The sequence below is a fragment of the Sus scrofa genome, chromosome 7 (genome assembly GCF_054392235.1).
Source record: "Sus scrofa isolate SSC_HxYL_T2T_F1_AM1 chromosome 7, Sscrofa_HxYL_maternal_Yorkshire_Landrace_v2.0, whole genome shotgun sequence".
NCBI classification, from domain to species: domain Eukaryota; kingdom Metazoa; phylum Chordata; class Mammalia; order Artiodactyla; family Suidae; genus Sus; species Sus scrofa.
In genome coordinates, this window is record NC_139389.1 from 10,817,168 (window position 1) to 10,844,407 (window position 27,240).

Here is a 27,240-nt window from a genome sequence, read left to right on the forward strand (position 1 = left end):
TAAGAGAGAAAACGTAAAGATAATTAACACATCTTATCCATGAGATTCATCTTCCAGCTGAAAGGACTTCTAGAAAAAGAGAATTGGAAAGAAGGGGGAGGAAGAAAATCATCAAAGAAATAATAAAATGAAATTCTCAGAACTTTCCAGATTAAAGGGGGCCACTGAGCGTACAACACTATGAGTGAGACAAAATAAACATATACCAAGGCACGTCATCAAGAAATTTTGAACACTGGAAATAAAGACTGAGAGCAAATCAAGTCCCAGGCAAAGGATCGGGTGTCAGAATCACACGAGTTATGATCAAAAGAGACACTGAGAGCCGGAAGACAGAACAAGACCTCTAAGGTGCCAAGAAAAAAAATGACTTTCAACCTAAAATTCTATACCCCAGGGTGAGGGTAGAATAAAGACATTTTCATACTTGCAATGGATCAAAAATTTACTTCTATGTCCATCAGTATGGGAAACAGAGGGCTCATGCAGACCGGGGAGAATTCACTGCTTACAAACGTATGGTCAGGGTTAAGGGACTCCAACCAGGAAGGGTGAGGTACCCTGAGACTGGCCAGAGCAGCGAGCTGTTACAAAGCTAAGTTCCCAAAACTGGAGAGAGCTGCAGCCATAGAAGACAGCCACCTGACAGATGCTGTAGCCAATTCACAGCTCAAAAGAAGTGAGCTAGAGAACAAATACCCCTGCTTCCCTTAACTCTTGGTCAACTCCCATCGCTTCGATTGGCCAAAATCTACTGGGTGTCAGAAGGCAAGGAGTCTACTGATGCAATCTCCATAAATGCCAGCCTCCTGAGAACAGAGCAGGGGAGGTGGGGAGGAGTGCTCTGGAGTAACAACCAGAGAACTCCTGGCCCCCTCTATGTACTTCTGCTTAAGAGGCCACTGAGAGATATGATTTAGTAACATGGGAGAGGGAATCAAAGAAGAAAAAGTCCTAGAATCCTAGAAACAGAGACATTAAAACCAAAAAGAAGGGGACAGAAATTCCAGGATAATAGTAAAGGAAGTCTCAGAAAATATCTATAGAGCATCCTCAAAGAGCAAAACCCCAAGCTGGGAGTTCCCGTCGTGGATCAGTGGTTAATGAATCCAAATAGGAACCATGAGGTTGCGGGTTTGATGCCTGGCCTCGCTCGGTGGGTTGGGGATCCGGTGTTGCTGTGAGCTGTGGGGTAGGCTGCAGACACGGCTTGGATCCCGTGTTGCTGTGGTTGTGGTGTAGGCCAGCAGCTACAGCTCTGATTAGACCCCTAGCTTGGGAATCTTCATATGCTGTGGGTGTGGCCCTAGAAAAGACAAAAAAAAAAAAAAATAAATTAAAAAAAATAAATCAAATTCAAAAACAAAAAACAAACAAACAAAAAATCCCAAACTGAAGACAACAGAGTGCTCTTAAGGAGTGGTGCCAAAAAAAGAAAGATGAAGAATAGTTGGCATGTTTAGGAATCAGGACATGATTATCAGCTTTATGAGATGTTAGAAATGAATTAATGGTAAATACTTTTTTAAAAAAATATGTGAGTAAGGCAAAAGGCAATTATTTGCTCCAAGGAAAATAAAAAAGTTGTATAGAAAGGAATTATGATTATGATTCACTATAACATGCACTGTAGTATAACGTCTTGAGCAATATTTTCAGAGCTGTGGTAGGTAGAATAGTGGCCACCAAAGATGCTCATGTCCTTAGAATCTGTGAATGCTGTCGGCATGGCAACGGGGACCTGCAAATGTGATCAAGTTCATCTTGGGGTGTAGAGATTATCCTGGAGGATCTGGCTGGGCCCAAGGTGATCACAAGAGGGAGAGGAAGGCAGAAGAGACAGAGTCAGGGAGAGAACTAATGACGAAAGCAGGATTCAGAGTGATACAGCATGAGAAAAAAAAAAAGTCCACCACTGCTGACTGTGCAGGGGGAAAAGGGCTCCAAGCTGAGCACTGTGGACAGCTTCTAAAAGCTGGAAAAGGTGAGAAACACATTCTTTCTTCCAGCCTCCAGAAGGACGGCAGCCCTGCCAACACCTTACATTTAGCCCAGGAGGACCCATTTCAGACTTCCAACCCCTAGAACTGTAAGAAAATAAATGTGTGTTGTTTTAAGCCACCAAGTTTGTGGTCATTTGATACAGCAGCAATACAAAATTAATACAATAGCCATAGTAACATAATCAAATATTATTTAATTAAAAGAATCTGTGGTGGTTTTAAAATACGCTCACAAATTCCTGGACATTCTTCTTCTCAGAAAAGGCTCGACTGTCTTATTTTTGTGATTCATTTGCAATGAATAGAGGATGCTAGAAGCCATGGTGTGTGATTTCTGAGGCTAGGTCACAAAAGACATGGGAATTTCTGCTTAGACTTTCTTGGACCACTCACTCTTGGGGAAGCCACTTGTCATGTCATGAGGACCCTCAAGGACCCTGTAGAAAGATCCCAGTGGAGAAAACCTGAGACCTCTGTCCAATAACCGGCATCAACTGGCCAACCATGCAGAAGATCTTGAGGTCAGGTCTTTGAGCTTCAGGGAAATCTTCAGATGCCTACAACCTTATAGGAGACCTTGAGCCAGAAGCCCCAAATTCCTGACCCACAAAAACTCTGAGATAATAAATGTTTATTATATTACAGCACTAACTTCCACAGATTGGTTATGTAGTAGTAGATACCAGATATATATAATTAAATTAGGAGAACAATAGGATGGGGAGAGAGAGATGGGGACAGAGAGAGACTGTGTGTGTGTGGGGGGAAGGAGGGCAAGAAGCTATATAATCATTTTTCATAGAAGAGAGTCATTAGTAGTATAGAGAGTCAGAAAATAGAGGCATAAACATACTATGTAAAATATAAATGAAACGCGTCTTGAAAGAGCTGTATGTTTGCCTCCAGGTATCAAGAATTGAGATTAGAGGGGGGATTGAGTCTAATCTTAAGTATTATATTTTAATTTTAAAATATATATCCAACATCCTTTTTTTTTTTGTCTGCCATTTCTTGGGCCGTTCCCGTGGTATATGGAGTTTCCCAGGCTAGGGGTCGAATCGGAGCTGCAGCTGCCGGCCTACACCACAGCCACAGCAACTCGGGATCTGAGCTGTGTCTGCAACCTACACCACAGCTCATGGCAAAGCCAGATCCTTAACCCACTGAGCAAGGCCAGGGATCGAACCCGCAACCTCATGGTTCCCAGTCGGATTTGTTAACCACCGAACCACAATGGGAATTCCTATCCAACATACTTTTATAAAATAAAAATTTTAAAAAGCAACATCCATGGACCTCCACACAGGATCCAGTGTGACCTTGCTCGAGAGAAGTCAGCTTTCAGCTCTTTGATTCAACAAGTAGAGTACTAAGAGGGCGTATTCTGAGATGGGGGTTGGGGGGCAGTCCCGGGGGTCTAGTTCAAGGGAGACAAAAATCAGAGCTGGACAACCCACCCAAAACAGGTCATAAGGTCCATTAGATTCATAGCTACATGGAGACTAATCTGAGTTTGAAATAAAGAATAGGGCCCTCGTGGTGAAAAAAAGGCCAGGAGATCTTAGACTAAGCATCAGAACCCTTCCAGGTCCCTGGGGAAGATGTTGATACCAGTGAAGCAGAAGGGGGCCGATGTAAAATATGGGCTATCTGAAGGAGAGAGGCATTGGAGAAATACTTACCTGGTTTTACACATGCTCTCTGGGTATCTAATACGCTAACGACAGACCCACAAAGGGGCTCTCGCAGTGTTGCATCACCACATTATCACCTGTGCTGCAGACGACAGGAACCTGCTTGAGGGTCTGTGCTAAGCGGATTACTTTAAGAAGTCACCTTCGAATGACAATAGTTATCATCATCATTATTATTATCCATTTACTATAGTGTTAATAGCATTTCATAGGGCACATGTATTTTCAACTGGTGAAATAAGTCTCGGAATTCACTGCGAAATGCCCAGAAACACTATCTCCTGAATCAAGGCCAGATTCCCACAAAATGACTCAGCAGCACCATAGGATTTTTTAGTGTCTTGTATGTGTGATCCTGCACGATTGCCAAGAGGGTCATCGTTATTGTCCAAATCTGCTCCAGATCTTGTTGTCTGTCCAGAACAGCTTCTGCCTGAGAAGCTCGTGGTGGTCTGCTGGGAACAGTTCCTACAGCTCTCTGCCCCTGTCACGAAGGGACTGCTGGGCTGGAGAAAGACTGCAATAACACCGAGGTTTCGGAGTCTTACTGCTTCCTTGGGGTGGCCTCATCACTCACAACCGCCTGAGCAAGTGTGGACGAGAGAACAGGGAAAGGGCCACCCAGACTGAAGCGGGAGCACATCTTGGGGTGGAGGTTCCTTACTGGCTTCACACGGCTCTTGGCTCCCACTTGACATGCTTTTAGTCTCTGGTCATACTTGAGTTGTTCTCCCCTCTCTCTGGCCTCATTAACCCCTGCCCTTCCTGGCCCACGTGCAATGCTTTGGGCTCTGGCCTTGCCTCTCAGATCTGGCTGCCCCCACCCCACCCCCCCCTGCCCTGCTCTGACCCCACTGTCTTCTTTCTTGCCTCTTCCCAGCTGTGTGTCTCTGCTTTTCTGGCATCACTCGTCAAAGTACACGGAACTATGAAAATGCAATAAGGTCATTTGGACGTCCTCTCCCTGCACCTCCACATCCATCCCCAGGTCTCCTTCAGCTCCAGGAGTCCCTGACTTCGTTACTCAGGCCAGCATGCCCTGGAAATGCCATTTCCAGGCAGACATCCGTCCAAGCCAGGCTGGCTCCATCCGCTTGTCTATTCCCGTATTTGCTAACATCTACAAGAAGATCTTCAAATACAAAAACACATCTCCCTAAAAGGCCCTTGGTTCCTGATACGAATAAAAGTGTTCATTTATTACCAGAGAATTAGGTACCTTTCAATGGTAAAGCCCCAAGTCAAGCCGTAACCTATTTCTACATCGTTATGCAGACTACAAGGTCTGGACAGCAAACCCACCAAGCAGGGAGACAGAAGCACAGAAGGACTGCTCTCGCCCATGGGGGGCCCTATACGAGTTTAGGGAAAGACCCAGAGAGGCAAGAGTCAATCACCTCAGTCATCGTAACTCACCTGAGAGGTCCTCAGAAATGTCATACCCCCACTGGAAACCAAGAGGGGCTGCGGGTTCAGGCTGGAAAGGCAACATGGGAAGGAAATGCTCCCTGTGAGGCGCCTAGAGGAGGACTCAGAAGATGCAGGGAAGACTCAGAGAGTCCATCTTCAGAAGAGGATGCAATACCTCTGAGGCTTCCCCCCCAATCCCAGAGGGAGTTTACAACCACACACAACGGGTCAAGACAATAAGCACCTTGTAAGATGCTGAACCATTTACCGCTTCTCCATTTTGGGGATTTGGGGGGATGCTGTTTTCCCTTTATGATCAGCAGTAAAAGAAAAAGGTCTTTTGTGGCCATACATGAGCACAATGAAATACACTCAGCCACAGAAAGAACAGAGTAATGCCATTTGCAGCACCATGGGTGCAACGAGAGATTCTCATACTAAGTGAAGTAAGTCAGAAAGAGAAAGACAAATACCGTATGCTATCACTTACATGTGGCATCTAAAATATGGCACAAATGAACCCATTTACAGAACAGAAAGACTCACCGACGTGGAGAACAGACTTGTGGTTGCAAAGGGGGAGGGGTGGGAGTGGGACGGATGTGAGTTTGGGGCAAGCAAACTCTTACTTTGGGGATGGATAAGCAAGGAGGTCCTGCCGTATAGCACAGGGAACTATACCCAATCACTTGTGATAGAACACGATAGAAGATAATATGAGAAAAAGAAGGTATGTATGTGTGTCGGGTCACTCTGCTGTACAGCAGAAATGGGCAGAACACTGTAAATCAGCTATAATAAAAAAATAAAAAGTCTTCTGTGTTTGTCTTTGCAGGGTGTTAAGGAAACAAACTCCAAAGGCAGCTTCTGAAGGGGAAGGAAGTGGACTGATTTCCTGGAGCCTCTGCAGAAGGGAAAATGACCATGGGGAGCTGAGTGGGATTTTAGGAGAAACCCCAGGGCTGCCATAGAAAATACAGTGTGGAATTCCACCTAAATGGGCAACAGAACACGGGGTTTTCCGAAGTCCTGACACCACAGCACAAATGCCATCCCCTTCCCCTTGAATCTTGCTGCTCCGCCAGTGAGAACTGGCTGGAAGACTGTCTGAAGCCAACAGGTGGCATAAAAATGATGCACAGCCCAGAGTCCCTTGTCCTCCCTGCTGTTGACTTCATCTCTCCAACTGTCCGAAAACCATGCAAATGCACCTTAAACCTAAGGCTGGGAGTGGCCTGTTCAGGACCAGAACACACTCTCCATCGACACAGAAACCACTGAGTGTGCGGAGCGTCTAGCTCCATAGCAGGCTCTGAGATGACAAGGGGCCCTTAGAGATTGCTTTGTGAATAAAAGATATTTATTCTGACTATCCTCCCCGAGCACTTGCACGGCGTAAAGGCTGGGAGCGCTGGTGTGGGGAGCCAGCCTGCCAGCGTTCAGGGTGCAGCCCTGCCACTTACTGACGCTGACTTTTGACGAGTTACTCAACCTCTCCACGACCCAGCTTCTCACCCATATCCGACCTCCCTCGAGCGGTAGTAGTTTCTGGAAGAACTGCACCTTGATCTGAGCAGGAAGCAAGTGGAGAACACCCTCAAGCGAAGAGACAGGCGGAAGCACAGGAGGCAAAGGGGTCGGCCCAGGGCACAGTCAGACGCGAGGTGGGAGACTGACAGGCCCACGTGGCACCTCGTGACCTTTGCGATGCTCTGTGCTGAGCACAGGAGCACGGGCTTCGGAAACTGAGCACGTGCCTCTGACACTGGGCTCCGGAGCTCTTCTCCCAGGACCCGGGGTGACTCACAGACAGAAGACGGAAACGCTTCTCAGAGAATGATGACCTGATGGACATCTTTGTCCTTCGGGTCCCATCTTCTTTTACCAAGGGCTCACCGGCACCCTTGGGAGATGGCAGAGCATGGGACAGTTCAAGAGGACAGTCCTGACTCAAATCCTGCCCTGTCACAGCTTGGATCCCACACCCCAAGTCTCAGTCTCCCAAGAGAATAACACAATTCTGCAACAAGACCACACGGACCCGCTGCTCCAGCGTATCCAGTGCCCAGCAGCTCCTCAAACAAACGGTACCCTCTCCCGCCGCTCTGTCCTGGCGGGTGCCGTGGTGGAACTGGATTTGGTGATCTAGGTCCACTTGATGGCACCGTGTGAGCATTCCTCGCTATGGCACAGCGCCAGCCTGTCACCAATGGTCAACATGTGCACAATGACACATCAGAGTTGCTTCTCTGAAACCTGGGCACAGCTCACACAGGCACAAGACTCAGATCTGCCCTGGCACACTGTGAGCCAGTTTTCCCCAGGACCAGAAATTGCTCCCAACATGTCAAGGAGAGGCTGATAATTGTGCACAGAAGCTTCTGCTCACACACGCGCGCAATTACACAGTTTTCACATGCAAATATCCATCTGCACACGGTTTCTTTGGTACAGGCCAACTTCATAGGTGCTATCCAGGTGCCCAAATGTGAGAACTTGGCATCGAGAGGAGCACTCCGGCTTTGAGTCGGTGACGCCTGGGATCGTCACAGTAATTAGTCCCCATGGATGCGTCTGTCGTTCAGCAGCAACGGTGGATGCTTCCGTCTCGCCCCCGCATCTCTGCGCTCCCCCCCCCAACTCCTTTGATAAGAAAAGCCAGCCGCGTCTGGCTTAACTGTCCTCCCACCCCCACCGCCCCTTTTCAAATGAAAAGCCCAGATGTGGGTGACCCATTTGCCGTGTGTGTCATATTTTTAGCGTCTTTTTTATTTAGATCTGGGAGAAAGAGACTCATTAGAGAGAAAGGCCACGATGACGTGAGGAAACACTTGCTCAAACCACTGTCCCAACGCGATATGTGCAGTGAGGGAGACGCTGGCATTGGCTGCAAACCCTCAATGCGTTTCGGTCTCGGTGGCTGGCCTGTCACCGACTTCCCCGTGCTGACCGGAAAGGGGCACCCGACAACTCCCCAGGCAGAACCCAAGCTCCTGGACGTGTGGAGCGCCCTCAGGGCAGGCAAGCTCCCTCTCTCTCTCCTTAAGAGACTGCATTTTTAGAGCAGTTTTAGGTTCACAGGAAAAGGGAGAGGAGGGTATAGGGGTTTCCCTTCTACACCCTGCCCCTACACCTGCATAGCCACCCCCATTTTCAACATCCCCCACCTGGGCGGTACGTTTGTCACACCTGATGAAGCTGCCCTGACACATCCGTGTCACCGTGGTCCACATGCTCACGGTTTACAGCTCACTCTTGGCGTCCGGGTCCATGGGTTTGGACAAAGCATGATGCCACACACCTACCACTACCACATCACGGAGTGTTCTCACTGCCCTGAAAACTGTCCGGGCTCTGCTTGTCCATTTCTCCCTCCCCCTCAGCCTCCGACAACCGCTGATCTTTGTACTGGTCTCTGCGTTTTGCCTTTTCGAGAACGTGACATGGTTGGAATCATGCAGTATGGAACCCCTTTCAGATGCGCTTCTTACACTTAGCAACAGGCGCTGACGTTTCTTTCCTGACTTTTCGTGGGGTTGATGGCTTGTTCCTTTTTCGAGCTGGATAATCCCATTGTCTGGATGGGCTACAGTTTATTTTGAAAATTCTCTTTTCCCTGTGGCTTCGTTCTGTCTTGGGAGCTGGGGTATCCGCACTGTGGGGCTTAGGACACACCAGGTTCAGCCCTTCCCTGTCGCCTCAGCAGAGGCGTCTGCAAGGACCCAGTGGTGTGGACAAACTCCTCCCAAAGCACCTAGCCTTTGGCATCAGGGCCTTCCCTCAGCTTCTAGGCATATAAAGCGCAGAGGTTTGCTCCTGGGAGCCCTGTACCAGGGGCTCAATTCATGAAAACCACTCTTGAATGGCAGTTCCATTTCTGGCATCTCAACTCATTTACTAAGGAGAGCAGGAGGTCAGAAATACAGATAGACTCCAAAATAGATGCTTCGCTGATACCTTTCAAGCTCTTGGGAAACATTTTGCTACACGGATGTCCAATCACATCTCCAAACACTTAATCTGCATTGAATCAAGATCAGCCCAATACTATACAGTCTGACATTCAACTGCAGAGAAATGGACCCTGGAGCCCTGATTGAAGAGGGAAAAGACTTGATTTCAAAGAATAAACACGGGCTCTAGCCCTGACTCAGTCCCTACCTTTGGGCCATTAGGACATCCAACCTCACGTCTGACAGAGTTCAGACTAGGGGTCTTACCTTATTCAGAAGGTTGTTGTGAAAGTACAGAGATAGTTATTAAAGCAATCAGGAGAATTAAAACATCATATTAAAGCCTTTAGTTTTATTACCAACAGACCACACAGCAAATTCTCTGCCATTTGCGGGATTAAAATTCATTCCCCATCTGCTAAATCCATTGCCTCTTCATCTGTTTAGGTGGCATATGAGATGTGCCATTCCGAAAAGACGTGGAAAATCCATTTCTTGGTCCAAGTTACAGAGCACAATGTTGAGCAATGAATGCAGGAATGCGGATCGAAGAAATTGACTAACACAATCGATGCAGTGTTAAATGATAACAAGCTCAGCCTCTGGCACATAGTAGGCACTCAGTATACACTTGCTAAATCAATGAGTTAATGAAATATATGTGGAGGAAAAGCCTACTGAAGATAAAGGCACATTTATTCAACAAATATTTAGTATCAGTGAACAGCTAGCATGTACCTGCTTCTGCTGTTTACCTAATGTATAAGCTGAATCAGAACTCCCTTAAGTTACCCATTAGTCAGTTCTCCAGCCACTTTCCCTATGAAGAACCTGGGTGAGCACCACCAACTAGCAGTTAAAAGACGAGACGGGATTATACAGAGAAGCATACAGAAAGCAGTGAGAAGTGACAACTGACAACACAGGAACCAAAGGAGATCGCAGGGAAATTAGAAACAAACATAAAAGAATTATGAGTTTGGAGCAAATACCGCCATACATCACTATAAACCTTGAAGACGTCATGGTATTGATTTCTCTGAAGACACTGTGGTACACAAGTCCAAGGGGCTTTCATCACTGCACCAACTAAGATAACACTGAAACTCACTTAACTCTTTCCGAATAACTCACCACGCATTGGTTAAAAGGCAGGAAATGCCTGCGGCATACTTTAACGGAGCCTTATGCAGGAGGGGTGGTTAATTCTTTTTTTTTATTTTCTACTATCCCTTTAAATCTGTTCTGAGGGATAATGATTTCACCCTTCCTGGATGAAACTTCAGGAGATCTCCACGACTTCTCTCGTTCTCTTAGGTAAAGACTTATGGTTGGGAGACAGGTACCACATGACCTCTGCATGCAGAGGGCACTTATCAGCCCTGAGTGGTCCCATGGAAGCTCTTCCTCGATTTGAGGGTTTTGCCTTATTCTATAGTCTTCCTTATAAGGTTCCCCCTGACTGAATCACAACCTGGGTGAGCGAATTCTGGGAGAAGGGCACAGAAGCTGTGCAATAAGTTTCTGGATATTTCCTCCCTCGCTTGTATCTCGGTGCCCTGTCGCACACCTCGCTCTCCTGTCCTAGGTCTGTGATTTCTTTGGCCTCAGTCCAGATTTCCGATTTAACACTTGACTATATAAGAAACTTTCTGCCTAGAATGATATGCACTGGGGAGGGGAGTTAAGTCTTTAACAAGATAGCCATGCAACACACAGAATTACTCATTCACCAAGGGGTTTGGGTAGCTTTTCCTTTTTTAAAAAAAACTATATTTGGAAACATCTGGATTTTTGATGAAATGTTTCCAGTTTAAATCCAGATGTTTGAGATTACATAAGTAGCCAAAAGCTGGAAAAGTAAATTACAGGATAGCCAAAGAGCCCTGGTTTTGCTCTCATTATTGGAATGTGATCTGACCACGCATGTAATTATGTATCAGAAAATCTGGACCCAAATCTAGATTTAGACACTGAACTTTCCTATACCTGGAAGAAGAAGCTACTTAAGCCCCGGAACTCAATTTCTCCAGAACCAACAAAGAGATATATGTACTGTGTTCTGAGACGCCCATAATGTAAGTAGCTACCTACCCCTATTGTGAAAACTCACATTTTGTTTGGAATATAAAGCACAAAAAATGCAACTTAGTCCAAGGAATTTGTGTTGGTTTTAAAAGACATCCACAAATTTTTTTGACACTCTTCCCTTCAAAAAGTTGAGTCTAATTCTCCTTCCCTTAAGAGTACGCTGTACTTAGCAACTGACTTCTCATCCATAGCACGTGAAAGAAGTAGCCGTGTATGATCCCCGACCTCAGGACAGAAAAGGCAGGGTGGCTTTTTCCTCTCTCTCTGACCACCCTCTCTGGGGAAAACCAGCACTGCCAGGTCAGGACACTGAAGCAGTCCTTGGACAGTTCCTACTGTAAGAAACTGAGGCTAACAGCCAAATGAGAGTCAGCAGACCATCCAGCCCCAGTCAAGCCTTCAGATGATAGGAACCCCAGCTGATAACATGACTGCAACCTCGTAAGAGACTCCAGGCCAGAACCACGCAGCTTATTCACTCACATATACCTGATCCAGAGAAACTGTGGGTTAACAAATGTCTATTGGGAGTTCTCTTAGTGGCTCAGCAGTTAACAAACCCGACTAGGATCCATGAGGAAGCCGGTTTGATCCCTGGTTTCGCTCAGTGGGTTAAGGGTCTGGTGTTACCTGAGCTATGCTGTAGGTCGCAGACATGGCTTAGATCCCACATTGCTATGGCTGTGGTGTAGGCCAGCAGCTGTAGCTCCGATTCGACCCCTAGCCTGGGAACTTCCATATGCAGCAAGTACAGCCCTTTTTAGCTTTTTAGCAAAACAAAACAAAATAAATCAAACAACCCCCCCCCCAGAAACCTGACTCTCACTCACTTTGAATAGAAAAAAATATCATTTTCAGACTTTTATCACAGAAGTTCTACTTAAGCAATAGTTCTTCTTTTTTTTTTTTTTTTCTTTTTTTTGGTCTTTTTGCTATTTCTTGGGCCGCTCCCACAGCATATGGAGGTTCCCAGGCTAGGGGTCAAATCAGAGCTGTAGTCTCCAGCCTACGCCAGAGCCACAGCAACGCGGGATCCGAGCCACGTCTGCAACCTACACCACAGCTCACGGCAACGCCGGATCATTAACCCACTGAGCAAGGGCAGGGAACAAACCTGCAACCTCATGGTTCCCAGTCAGATTCGTTAACCACTGCACCACGATGGGAACTCCAGAAATGGTTCTTGAATCTCTCCCTTTAAACCAGTAGCTCATTGAAGGTACTGTGTATACACAACAAATTCACATGGTAACTAAAATTATTTGTAAATGGCTGATAAATGTGCAGATATTCACTATTCTAAACTGTGCTGTGTACACAGCTGTCACTAAAAAACTTCATAACAATGTATCTAAAGCCACCTCTAGATGTTTCTTATATTGGCTGCTTTTTTAAGGGCAGCAATTTGCTTGTTATTTGTTAAGGAACTTATTTTTTAAAAGGACAGCAGATGCATGTTTATTATAAAGACACACCTTATCTTTTGTGAGAATAAGCCCAAAGAAGTTGTGCTTAAGGTACTAAATAAGGCTGCTGCAGCAGAGTCCACCAGACGCCATCTATCTGTGGGCAGTTTACAGCTACATGTGCTTATTTAATCTTCTCTGGAGAGCGGACCTTATTCTCGTTCTGCATATGTGATGGTACAAAAACCATGAATGTGCAAATCCTCTAGGACACACCTCGTTCTAGACCACCCAAAGTCATCTTCTGCGTACAAAACCAAGTCCTCCTTCCCTTCCCTTCCTAAAGATGTAGCAGCCTTTCTGGAAGGAGGTGCAAGCTGCAGTGCTGGGGACAGGCAAGATGGGGTGAAAGACGGTCTCAGTGGCTACTGGAGGATGGGAGAGATGGATGTCCTTGAAGAGGAAGATGTTAAGGAAAGGGAGACGGTGGAGCAGCGGTGGCTGTGAGAGAAGAGGGCTGGGTTAATTTTTTTTATGGACAGTGTATTGGAGCTCCTTTCACTTCATCTGAGAGATGTGAGAAATTAACAGAATTTGTTTTACTTATGTTTGCCCCTTGAACCGTGCTTTTTCAACACATCACTTTAAAACTCCGGGGAAGTTCAGGTGCAGAGAGTATAAATGACCTTCCCATGGAGCCACATCTTCTAATTAAATCAAGTGTTTTCCCCACTTTATCATTTGGCCTCCTCGCTCATTCATTCATGCAACAAATAGCAACTGCTCACATAATAGACTCCAGGCGCTATCGCAGACCCCGAGGAAATAACTTGGCTTGAAGCTGCAAAAACTGTCATTTTGAAACTCAGCAAAAGAGTTAGAGACCTGAATTCAGTCACCTTTGGGTCCAATTGTTCCCATGTTTGGAACAAACAACCTGGGTGGACTCTTTAATTACCCGAAGGCAAAGCAAACACCCATCCATTATGCAGCACTAAAGCTGTGAAATGACAGTAATACCATGTTTCAGAAGGAGAACAAAAGCTATCTCTAATTGTAAATTTTTACCTCTGGTTGAGCCAAAGCTTTTGTTGATTTTTTTTTTTTTCTTTTGTGGTCGTTCTTTTCATTTTTTTTCAAAATTGAGTGGCAGGAGGATGCCTTTTCTCTGTGTGGATCTGGTGTCCCTGTGCCAGGGAATCTTTGTTTCCCCAGACGAGAAGGACATTCAGGCACGATCCTAACATGAGGATAAAAGGAGGAGGATTGTGAAAAGGACTCTTTGTGATTCAGGCTGTACCAGGATGTGGGTGTCCTGCACACTGCATTATTTAAGTCCAAATAAAACACACCTTGGGAGACTCAGCAGTGTGAGAAGACTGTGTTCCAATGCGCCAGCCCTGTTGGGTCTCTTCCCACTGCCTCAGAACATCAAGTGACAGCTTGGGATGCAGCGCCAAGCCAGGCTGAAGAGGAACACGACACACATTCCTCTGTCTTCTTATTTAAGGCTCCCATATGCCACTTGAGGACTTCCTCCCTCTTGAAGTTCTTTCCTCGCTTGGCTTCGACAATGCCCCTCTTTTTTGGTTCTCCTCTCGTGTCACTAGTTGGCCTTGTTCAAACGTCCTTCTGGCTGTCCTCCTCCTCCCAAGTCCAATTACATCAGGACTTGGTTGCAGATTTTTCCCTTCTAGAGCTGCACCCTCTCTCTCTGCAATCTCATCCAGTATTGGGTCTTGAACCACCATCTACATTTCGATGTCTCCTGAAGTCATATCTCTAGCCCTTATCCTGTTCTAAAACTCAAAATGTGCACATCCACCACCTTCTCGATATGGCCACCTGGATACCCAATAGACATCTCAAATTGAAAGTCTACAAAGAACACTTGATTTGGCCCCAAACCCATGCCTTTTGCCAATGTCTCCCTTCTAAGGAAATGATGCCTCTACCCACTCATTAGCTTGAGTGAAAGTGGGCGTCAAACTGAACTATTCTGCATCCATAACCGATCAAAAGGTTGCATACCCACCCCCTCCATCTCCACCTCTACCAGCATCCTACAAGGTCTTTGCAATGGCTCCCTACTGGTGTCTCTGCTTAATGTACTGCTGAACTACTCCACTAGCCTTTCATCAGTCAGAATAATCTTCTACATCAAAGTTATCCTATTAAGACCCTCTTTTAGTAATATCTCCCACCGTATTGCACTAAAAACAGAACCCAGTTCCATGTCTACAAGCCTCTTCATTAGCCAGTCCCACCTGATTCTCCAAATTTATTTCCATTTTATACCACTCTCCCTCTCATTTCTGCCAAAATAGCCTCCACTGAGAGGAAGGAAAGCCTTGCCACTGCACCTCCCCACATTCCAGAAGAGTAGCAGCAGCACAGTCCCAAGAGGAGGGAGTGGTCCTGACCTATTGGGAGATGACAGCGAGAACTCAGGCAAGATCTTGATCAAGGGGAGACAGACGCAGCATCACAGCCTCATTTCAACTGAGTGCCATGGGCATGGGATACCTTGAGATGCTCCGAGAGCACTGGGGAGGCCAGGGACCTCAGAAGGGGGGACGGGGACAAGGCTGCCACCAATGAGACAGGACTTCAACCCACTGTAATCTACAGTAATAATAGAAAGGTGACCTCACCACTTGGTGACAAGCACCTAGGACATTGAGTTTTTGCACCAATGAATCAGATAGATCCTCTGCCCTCCAGGACTTTTCAGCCTAGCAGGAGAGACAGACGATAAACAAATAATTGCAATACAGTGTGATAAGTGCTCTCATAGGAATAGATGCTACTAAGAACGATGGCACAAAAGCAGCAGCGGGTAATACTCGCTCCAGGGTGGCACTAAGCAGACACAGAGATCAGAGGATTATTCCACTGTGGCTCGAGTTATGGCCCCTCTGGGCTCTTCCAGAGAAAATCTCCAAATGGTCTGACTGTAGATTTCAATATTTTCAGAAAGGAAAAAAAAAAAGACCAGTGCTATGTTTAGAGGAACAAAGGAGACTCTCCTTATTAGATGGTGTTCTTGATGTAAAAGTACCGCTGAAAAAGAGGAGTTTGCAATTTCTGCAGAAGAGAAGAAAACCCGTGTAAGCTGAGCGATGGTTTGTGTGTGTTTCGAGCGCCAAGCCAATATTATTAACATCATTTCCTTTGGGGGGGGGTATGTCTTTTCATTACGATCCCTGAAAACTAGGGATCAGCAAAGGCAGCCATGGAGGTGCCTTAATTACTGTAGTCCTGTGCCGTCATTTCAAGAGTGGCAGGAAGGCAGGCACAGATCAGCAGACAAGTAGGCCCAGAAACAAAGAGATGCCCGCAAAGTCTTTGCTTTTCTTCTACCCGCTGTGGTCCAAATGACACATTTGAGTCTTATGCCAATTTTCCTCTTTGGGGAAAGTTAAAAAGAAAATTTCTCCTGGAATAGTTATGGCTTTCCCTCCTCTGGGGATCAAAACAGTCTCAGGGTGATCAAATGTGACGTTTTTCCTGACACCTTAGTTCCGTGTCCCCCTCCAGCCCATTCCAAAGCGGTCATGATGAAGGAGCCCTCCCAATAAAAAATATCATGTCAGTACACCACCCATTCGCTAATGATAAGGAGCACAATTAGATTAGTTTTTCTGGAGGCAGGAATCAATATCTGAGGGTATGGAGACCCTGTTAGGCACTGCTAATTAGAGCTCGCGGACGTTAATCAAATACCACGTACCGGGCTAATCAACCAACGTGAGAAGCAAAAAAAAATCTATAGCCTTCCCTTGAATTCTCCAACCTGTTCACCTTGAAATCAGACCCAGAGATAGAACTCCTCGCAGTAGGTCTGTGGGAATGAGGCTGGGAGACCGTGCCGCTGCATGGGTGCGCGAGGCTTCTAGAAAGCGAGGCTGACATCTTACCACCAGGATCTTTCTAAAGGATGCACCACAGACGCGATGGTGCAGCCTGGACACACTTCTCACTGACTCTGTGGCAGCTGTGGCCATGTGCCAGCGGCAGGCTGGACCCAGAGAGGCAGACCAGCACTCCGAGGCCTGAACAATAAATAAAACTAAATGCTTGCTAATATATTTTTCATGAAATGGCCCGATGGCCCATCATGTTACATACTTGTACTCATGCAGTTATTCCTGTGTGTTTAAATCATGAATGTTAGTTTTGTGTTTAGTAACGCAAATTGCTAACTAACCCGTATTCGAATCAAAGAGTATCTTATAGGAACTTGTCGAAATATTGCACTAGATCGGCTTGCCCGACCCCAATTTAGGGACAGTTCCTCTAATGCTAATGCTAAATCATATGATTGAGCCCTTTAATTTGACAAAATCATAGTGGAGGAATCAGAGTTGAATAAAGAAAGGTTCTGCTGATAATGCTGGGCAAACCAGATGTGATTTGAGATTTGTGGAATATATTGAAAATATTTACAGCAACTCTGTCCTTAATTCCTGACTCTTGAATGCTTCCAAATGGTACCTTGAAAAAAAAACCTATTTATTGCCCACCAAGATCTTTCAATCACATCACAATTTCCTTTAAAAAGACATTTTGCTAAAAAGCCATAACATGTGTGCTATCATTCTATTCTTTTTTCTCAGAAATAGAAAGTCAGCTTTAAATGAACTCAACTCCCAAAAGGTTCACTTGAGATTTGAAATTCACAACATAGAAGGATAGAGCAGTTTTTAGTTTCTAAGAAAGCATGTTTTTCCAACCGTTCTTAACATTGTCAGTTTTAGACCTAAGTAGTGAGATGGAAATGGAATTCCTAGAACTTAATTACAGGGCAAAATGAACAGTGCTGGAGGGAGAAAGCATATAAAGTAGTAAAAATAAGCATGGATAAAAATACGCATGGACTCAAATCTTGCTCGACTTCTACTTCACAACACATTTGTTGTGTGGCCTGGACAAATATTTAATGTCCCTGAGCTTCCAGAGGACAGAAGTCAGTGTGGTTCTGAAGGTGGGCTGAGGTGACACAGGTGAGGGCTGGAGAGGAATTCCTCCCTGTGTTTGACAATCAACAGGTGCTAGTTCCCTTGACCTCGTCCCTTCATTCTGGTTCAATAGACCGTCATGGTCTAGGAAGCAGGAAGTGCAACCGCAACTCCTGTGCCTGGCACTGGGCTGGCACATATTTGCTTCAATACATCATTACTGAGCCAAAATGAACTGCCAGAAAAGTCACCAAGAGGCTATTTGGGGGACATGGGAATGCTTCTTTACCTGCCTTCCCCAAAGTCAATAAGATACAGAATCTCCAAGGCAGTAATTTCCAGAAATCAGAGGAAATAAATAGTCCAAAAGGGCCAAAGCAAATCCTGCCTGTAATTTCCCAGCCTTGAAAAGTGTGGCTATTAAAAAGAATAAAGAAAAGAAAAAAAAAAAAAACACCTCTCTTTCACTTATCTGGCCTCTTTCACTTATAATTTGGGGGATATCTGTGTATGGAAATAGCCCGGGCATGGAACACGGATATGATGGAATCCAAGATACTGATTTCACGAGCTATAAAATACGAGCCTGCAAAGACTGTTGGTGAAAACACAATTATAGAATATGGTACATAGATACTGGAGACAAGGCAAAGCTTAAACGAGGGATATCATTAATATTAATATCGGATGTGATTCTCAAGATAAACACATCAAGTGGGAAGTCCAATTCAATCCCCTGAGTTTGGATCCAGGATACACCATGGGCTTCCACTGAGCTTTAAGTGCTGAGAGGCAAAGAGACGGTGAGTCTCTAGAATGTGCCTTAGCCACCGAGCGAGAGGCAGGGCCCCGGGGACAGCCCTTGCAGTAGAATGGCAGCTACTGGCCGAGGGGACTGGCCTTCCCACAGGGGAGGAGACTACAGCCAAGAGCATGTCTTTCTGATTAACAATTATATTTTCATTTCTTTTTGTTTGGTTTGGTTTTGCCCTTTAGGGCCACCACACCTGCTAGGGGTCAACTGGAGCTGCGGCTGCCGGGCTACACCACAGCTCACAGCAACACCGGATCCTTAACCCACTGAGCGAGGCCAGGGATTGAACCCTAGTCCTCATGGATACCGGTCGGGTTCGTTACTACTGAGCCACGATGGGAACTCCTATTTTCATGTCTTAAAGTAAGCAAATTCAGTACCTTGTAATTTTTTTAATTGACGACTAATACTGATATTATCCACATGTCGTGACGGTGGCAGTTACAATTTGAAAAACTTTACAGAAGTTAGGAATGTGTTACCTTGCCACATATGGATCATTTAACCTATCATTTAGCATTTTCTCATGTCCGACCAAATCACACTGTGACAAAACTGGGGTGGGGGTGGGATGGGGGAGAAATGGCCCACCAGAGAGATCTCTCCTGCCAATTTCTACATTACTGTTGGTCTCAGAGGAACTTTTTTTTTAAAAAAATGAACTTTAAAAAAAAAACAAAACCCTATTTTTTAAAAAGTTAAATGACTCAGTCAATCACAAGTCCTTATTTACGATCTAAGAAGATCTAAATTGAATAGCTGGCATCGTCTCTTTCTATGAGTTTAAAAATTAAATCTCTGCCATTTGGAATCAAATTCTTCATTTCAAAAATAGTGGGAGTCCCCGGATGAAACAAGGCCTCATCCAGGGACTTAGGAAAGTGGTAGAAATTCAACCAAGTCACATGCAGAGCATCTGGCAGCTAAGCCTTTGCTGCAGTGGTTGTTCGGTCTTTATTCAAATGGGTATGGGCTCTGCAGGCACTTTGTGTTCTAGGAGAAAAACAACAGATGCTGACACACAAGAAGGAGAAAGGACTGCATTTTTCCTTAAGATTCTGAGCCTCTGAATTCATGGTTTCATCCCCCAAACCCCTTCTCCAGGGCCACCCCTGCCAGAACTCTATTCATTAGACGCCATCATTCCAAGTCAATTCAAATACACAACCCAAATTTCCTATAATGAGGGACTGCTGAGACACAAACACCACACAGCTGCGTTAAGTCTCAGGTTATTGCGTTATGTCGGCATAACTTTAAATATTAAACAATCCTCCAGCCTCTGGTTATTGTCACTCACTCCGGTAGACATATGTCACATTATCTGCCCCACGGTGTTTCTTCTTTTCTGACAAGAGCACCCCCTTTTCCTTTAGGTAATTATCCTCCCACCCCTCCACGCAGTGCCGGGGTACCTGGGAGATAATGGCTTTCCAGGCACAACCATCACACTCCCTCCCGAGATTTCACATGGACACTGAGAGAAGACGGTCTTTTTCTCTGAGGGCCACTCTTTGCGGATAAGAACGCCTGGAGCTCTCTCTGCAGAACTGCCTAGCCCACGCCCAACCCTTGGCCATTTGAAGGTCGACCAAAAAGATACGGAGAGCGACATGATGGCACCATCGGAGTCCTTGGAGCCAGCCAGGCCTGAGGCCAACTCAATCCCCCAACTTCCAAGTTTCGTGGGCCATTATAAAACCTTTGGTAACTTAGAGCCCTTGCCACAATTTGCACATTTTCTTCAGGCCCCGGATACCAGGATCCTCGGTCACTAGCCAACACTTTTCCAACCTAACCAGGCTGGGTTGAACCTTTCTTCCCATACACCTCAGCGCAGAACAGTGGTCTCTGCTTCTTTGGGTTACATATCCCGCCAATTTTATATCATGATGGAAAAATGTCACTCGCCAGTTTAGCTGCTATCCTCGGGAATCTGTCCCCCTGGAAAATGTTAGTGAATGTTCTTCCCATTAAGGCATTCGGTTCTTGCTTAACTTCCCTGACACAACCGTCTCTAATCAGACTCTCCAGATCTCCCTTCCACCACGGACTCTGCTGTTCTTATTTTATTTCTTCCTCCACTGTCTTTCCCTTTAATGTCTTCCTAAAACAGGGGTTCCAACGAGGTCCCTACATTATCCATCAACAGGCTTTGGAGGTTTCTCAACGCCTCTTGAAATTATATGCAAGCTTTGCACAAACATGCTTATCTACCCTGTATTCTCCATGGCTGTGTAACAAATTACCCCATGATCGAGCAGTTTAAAACAACAAGCACTTATTATCTCACAGTTTCTGTAGGTCGGAAATCCAGACATGGCTTCGCTGGGTCCCTCTGCCCCTCACCACGCAGCAATCAAGGTGTCAGTCAGGGATCTGAGGACCCTGGAAAAGGAAAATACATGTCTAAGTTCACTCGTGACCGTTGACAGGACTGAGTCTCTCAGGGCAGTACGCTGGGGACCTACCAATTCCTTCCCACATGGGTCTCTCATAGGGTGGCTCCCAACACGGCAGCCGGCTTCCCTTAGAACCAGCCAGTGACAGTAAGAGAGGGCAAGACTGATGTCACCGTCTTTTTGTGTCCGCCCTCAGTGGTGACATCCTATCCCTTGATTAGAGGCAAGGTGCTGAGCACGGCTCAACCTCAAGAGGAGGAGGCTAACAATGGTGTGACAGTCAGGAGGTAGGGACGGCTGGAGACCCCCTGAGAGGCTCCCACCGCAACACACTGCGACGAGGAAGATGACCCAAACCTTCCATCACATTTTTTATTTCTGAACCGACATTTGTATTCTCTCTGTGTTTCTGTCTCAACAACAGAAACAAGCGTCATCCAAAGCTGTCTACATTTTCACAAAGTCACTAGAAATCATCTCTCTGTAATGTGCTAAGGCTGGACTTAGACCCCTTCACAGCAGTCATTATACCCCTTCACACGCCTTCTCTTAAACTTTTATGATGCAAAGATCCTACGCTGGAACCCACCCCCATCACACACACACACACACACACACACACACACACACACACGCACATCACTTCAGCCCAAGGCCACTCAGTGAAACGTGGGAGGTTTTGGTCACAGAAGATGAGAGCCCCACCCTGCAGAAGACTGGTTTTCATGCTTTTTGGTCTCAGACCCCCTTATGCTCTTCAACATTATTGCAGAGTCTCGAGAGCTTTGGTTTAAGGTCTATCTATTCATAATGCCCTGGGCTAAAAATGAAAACTGAGAACTTTAAAAAATATATACTCTTTTAAAAATAATAAGACCATTATATGCTAGCAAATATTTCATGAAAAGCAAAAACACTCTGTTTTTCTAAAACAAAACCAAATTAAGCAGAGTGACAATGTCGCACATTTTTAGAAATCTCTTTCATGTCTGGTTAATAGAAGACAGTTGGTGCCTCCTATTTGCCCCTGTGCTCATACTTTACAAATGCGTTGTTTTGGTGCAAGTATATGAAGGAAATCTGGCCTCATACAGTCACAGAGATATGCCAGTGTGAAAAGGAGTATTTTAATAGCCTTTTTATGTAATTGTAGATCTTCCTATTCAATGCTACACCAAAACTTGACAATGGCAGTTTCTTCAACATTACGGAATCTGAAATCTGAAACTCTATCGTGACTGCTTTTCACAATGCGCTACATTAAAACCCACTGGTCTATCTTATACTGAAAACGGCTCTTTCACCAATGCACGATTTATGATGCACTGGACCTTTGGGAAAAAATATTGATGCACTGAGATACACCCCGCCAAAAAAAATCACATTTGCAAATATTACCACCAATCTCATCATGACTCGTTAGGTTTGGGGAACTAGTCAGGTTGCTTCATGGTGACGAATGCATGTTTCTCCAGAAATCTAAATTTCACCAAACTTTATCATGGGCTATAAACACAGACCATTTGTTTCTTTGAAGTCACAAGCCCGTTTCATTTGCTATTGAGAAAATATCTGCCTAACACCCAAGTATAAATAAGCATAGTTTGTCTGTCAGTTGTTCTTTTAAGTAAAAATTGTGCTCCATGAAAAAAAAGGGGCCAGTTCAAGTCAACATGAGTGCTTTTCCTTGAGACAACCTTTGCCCTTGGATTCTTTTTTTTTTTTTTTTTTTTTTTTTTTTGCTTTTCTAGGGCTGCACCCACTGCATATGGAGGTTCCCAGGCTAGGGGTCTAATCGGAGCTGTAGCCGCCGGCCTACACCAGAGCCACAGCAACGCGGGATCCGAGCCATGTCTGCCACCTAAACCACAGCTCATGGCAACACCAGATCCTTAACCCACTGGGCGAGGCCAGAGATCAAACCTGCAACCTCATGGTTCCTAATCGGATTCATTAACCACTGAGCCACAACAGGAACGCCAACCCTTGGATTCTTACGTTCCATTTTGTCCCACAGAATAGTACCGAGATATATAGTGTCGAGATTTAGCACAAGGAATAATCATTACTGGTGTATCAAGGTCCCTTTTGAGTGACACCGGCTTTTCTTTTTTCTGCCAGCGTGGGCAAGTACACACCCACCACCAGGGCAGTGTGACCTGCTGCCACAGCCTGAACCGTCTGAAGACACCAGCATCTTACCTACGACTGCTTTTGTATCAACAGTGTATATGTCCATACACTGAACAGAGCAAATACCATCTTAGGAGTAGTATGGCCATAGTTCTGACATCATGGACACACTGAAAGTGTTGTGGGAACCCCCAGTGTGGACCATACCTTGAAGACCACAGTCCTAAACTGCTCTGAACTGTTCTGTTGATCCTAACAGGGACGCAGGACTCGATAGGCTGTGTTCTCGCTCTGCTTCTCTAGATCTGATAGGAGGAGGGAGACCTCAAACAAAATCACTCTTCTGATTTACTGAGCATGACCCAGCCAATATTTCCCAAATGTCACTAACTCCTAAGTTCTGCCAGAGAAACATAGCCATTTCTGAAGCTTACATATTTAAAAGGACACTTTAGCCAGCAGAAAACAAGTATACTATCTTAGCACAAATATGTTAATACCCTTAAAGGAAGTAGTCAATGATTCAGATTTTTACAGAGCCTGTCATTGAGTGTGTTGCCTAAAATCGTTCCAGGTACCACCACTGAGAGCTCCCTTTTCAAAAGAAGGCAGAATCCCCACCACCACCACCTTCAAGCTCCTTCACTTTTCCAAATTCCACTGTATGCAAATTTATTTCCATATTTCTTTTAGATTTTTATATCTACAGATTGCAAGTCCCTCCTGTTGGGGATAATTTAAAAAAAGGAAACTGGGGATTGGGAAAAAGCGAAGGGAGGTAAAACAGATGGCAGCAAAGAAATAGAAGTTGGGGCATGAAGCTCTGGGAGAGATAAAGGCAGAGGAGGAGGAGGAAGCGGAGCCCCCGAGTGCCCTCTCGGGGCTGGCGAGGCAAGGAGATGAGGTGAACGCATCAGGGACCAGTAAAACGTTCTTCCGTGTGATGAGTGTTGGGCTCTGGCATTGGACAGAGAAAATGCCTACCCAGCTGTGCTAAATAAAGCTGACCGCAAAATGTTTCCATTTGAAGAACTGAAGTACTTTTGCTTCTATGGGACCAAGGCTGGATTCAGGACATGGGAATAACTGAATCTAAGTTGTAAAAGTGGAAGAGTATTGAGCGTTTGGAACAAAGGAGTTTATAAGTGCCCGTGGGTGCACACACACGTGCACACACACACACACACATCTGTCTCTTGGTGTGCATATGTTCCACAACGAATCAAATAAAATTGAAAGCATCTTGTAATTGTGGGGAGAAGAGATGATGCAAAGTCCCCACTGGGCAAGGGAGCATAAATGGAAATTAACAGCACAAAGGCCACTGCAACCCATTCATGTGGTGAAAATGCCTTTCATATTCTTATTTCTCCTGCTATCTTTATTGTTTAGGGTTAGCAAATATTTTGTAAAGGATTTCTGAGGACTTTTATTGGGTCACTTGTTACCCTGGTTCTTAAAAACTGTCTTTGCTGTAAGGTAGTGTTTTAAGGTTCACTGGAATATATTAGGGGTCGTGGGTGGGAAAGGCTCTTCCTTCTACGAGAACATTTCTGCTTTGACCGAGTTTGCATGTTACTCTTCTCGCTAAGATTTCATCTGAAGAAAGGGCTCTGGTGTGATCAAAGACACATTTTTAAAGTGAAAGCCAAGGTCATAATGTCTAAAGTCCCTTTAAAATGAACAAAAGCTACATGCAAAAAAAAAAAAAAATGCAAAGTAACATACAGAGACATGAAAGAGCACATCATAAAAGAAGACACCCAACAGCCAAGAGACACATACAAAGTGTTTGACTCCAGAAGACATCAAGAAAATGCAAATCCAGACCACAAAAACGATGTTATTGCACACCCACTGGCTAAATTAAAAAGATGGCAATACTAAATTGTAAGCCAAAAAACGGGAAAACTGGAACTCTCAGGAAGGCTGGTCAGTGTGCAGATACGACAACCAATCAGAAAACAGATGCACTGGGAACTTGGGGTTAATAGATGCAAACTATTGCATGTGGAGTGGATAAGCCATGAGATCCTGCTGATTAGCCCAAGGAACTATATCTGATCACTTGTGATGGAACATGATGGAAGATAATGTGGGGGAAAAAAAGAATGTATAGATAAGTATGACTGGGTCACTTTGCTGTACAGGAGAAATCGATGAAACACTGTAAATCAATTATAATAAAAAATTTTGAAAAGAAATTTACTTGAGAAGAAGAATATGAAATACAATTTTTAATTACATAGAATTTTAGGGTCCTTCCCTATCTCAATATTTCTGTTAACCCTCCCATCTCCCCCTGCCCACATGTACCTTTTTAACAGTTTTATTTACTAGATTCTGGAGCAATTAAACACTTGCTCACCATTTTTCAACAAAGTCTATCATAAAGGATTGTCACTCTAAAAGCAGAGGAGCTTACTCTCCTCATCTCTGTACACCCGACCTGAAAAGATGAATTAATAAACAATTTCAGGAGTTCCCGTCACGGCGCAGTGGAAATGACTCCGACTGGGAACTATGAGGTTGCGGGTTCGATCCCTGGCCTCACTCAGTGGGTTAAGGATCTGGCGTTGCCGTGAGCTGGGGTATAGGTCGCAGACACGGCTCAGATCTGGCATTGCTGTGGCTGTGGCGTAGGCCGGCAGCTATAGCTCCGATTTGACCCCTAGCCTAGGAACCTCCATATGCCGTGGGTGTGGCCCTAAAAAGACAAAAAAATAAAAAATAAAATAAATAAACAAATTCAATACATGGGTTTTGAACACCTGTCTGGGCCAGGCACTGCCCTTGGCTCTGGAAATGGACAGCTGTAGGGGCAAACACAGTGCCAGCCTAGGGGAGTTTAGGGACTAACAGGGGATATTCACAATTAAAAGCTGTTGTCAGAAGTTCCCTTTGTGGCTCAGTGGTTAATGAACCTGACTAGGAACCATGAGGATGAGGGTTCGACCCCTGGCCTTGCTCAGTGGGTTAAGGATCTGGTGTTGCCATGAGCTGTGGTTTAGGTGGCAGACACGGCTCGGATCCTGTGCTGCTGTGGCTGTGGTGTAGGCCGGTGGCTACAGCTCCGATTTGACCCCTAGCCTGGGAATTTCCCACAGGTGCAGCCCTAAAAAGCCAAAAAAAAAAAGGGGGGGGGGGAAGGAGAAAAAAAGCTTTTGTCAAAGAGTGAGTTAGGTGGAGGTCAGGTGCAGGGGGCCACACGCAGGGAGGAAGTCTCTTCTCAGCCCCTGGGACACATTTCTCTCCCCAGCTTTTGAGGGCCAGGTGTCCTTACAGTTAGTGCCCCAGAGTGTGAGACACAACGGTGCTGTTTCCTGTTATCAACCCGTCACCTCAAATTAAGCCCAGGGAGTTGGTCTGATTGGGTATCTCCTGTTGGATGTAATTCTGGGCAAGAATTAGACTCTTTCACATTATCTGCTGAGAGAGGAAGGAGGGAGTGGAAGGAACATCCATAAGGAAAGAGAATTTGTAGTAGAATAGACGGGGGGTGGTGGGGCATGGCTGAGATGCCAACAGAAGCAAGAAGCATCTCTGGGACAGGAGGTCAGACGGCAGCAGCCTGAGGGTGGTAGCCGGTGCTGGCCTCCCAGAGAACTGCATGCACTCAGGACTGAGAAGGAAGTTTCTAGAACCACCTTACTGGCTGAATTCAAATAAGGACAAAGTTATTCTGACCTAACTTTTCTCCTCAAGAAACCAGGTTATGTTTGGGGATAGAGGAGACTCACTCCAGAAACGTCTCCAGCACTAGAAACCTCCTTGGCAACGCGTCTGCTGTAGCTAACACCTTGACATCCTCCTACCACAGGGATTTAAGAGATGGTGCAGGCTCACCTGATAAGAGACGTGTAAGGAGCTTGCACAGTGCCAGGATTCCCAGCAGCAAAACGCTCACAGCTTAGGCTCCGGGAGAGATAACAATGGGCTTGTGGGAGGTAGGAGGCTGAGAGCGGGCGGGACTGCCTGCACAGCCAGAAGGCGACGGGATGCCGAGGAATAAAGCGAAGGGAAAGGTGACCAGGGGCTAAAAGTGATGCTGCCTTCATTTCTTAAAGTACCAGAGAATGAGCCTAATTACAGCTCTCCATCTGGTAACCTAGCTAGAACATTCTCTAACCAGCAGGGCCCCCATCAAGCTGGGATTATTGTGGTTATTATTATTATTTATTACGTGGTGATATTCAAATACCTAAATCATGCAACTAGTCCCCTTAAATGCCACGTCTAAATAAATGCTTTCCAGAATAATCTCTCATTATCATAGCTTATCAACCAATTATATGGTACCCCAGGTCCACCTACCTCTTTATCATAATAATCAGAGCAATTACATTAAAAAAAAAAAAACAAAACAAAACTCT

At 45.4% G+C, this 27,240-nt stretch overlaps 1 long non-coding RNA gene across 8 annotated transcripts in view; it reads right to left on the bottom strand.

The window, feature by feature from the left end:
• LOC110261780 (uncharacterized) overlaps window positions 1-27,240 on the bottom strand; it is a 537,063-nt gene that overhangs the window by 191,285 nt on the left and 318,538 nt on the right. For 4 of the 8 annotated variants that reach the window (XR_014809606.1, XR_014809604.1, XR_014809607.1 and 1 more), the window contains one exon: window positions 20,626-20,720. This is a non-coding gene — a long non-coding RNA (uncharacterized LOC110261780). Of the gene's footprint in view, window positions 1-18,481; window positions 20,721-27,240 lie in introns of those variants that run through there. The other 4 variants (XR_014809602.1, XR_002346317.2, XR_002346314.2 and 1 more) reach the window with 1 other exon arrangement.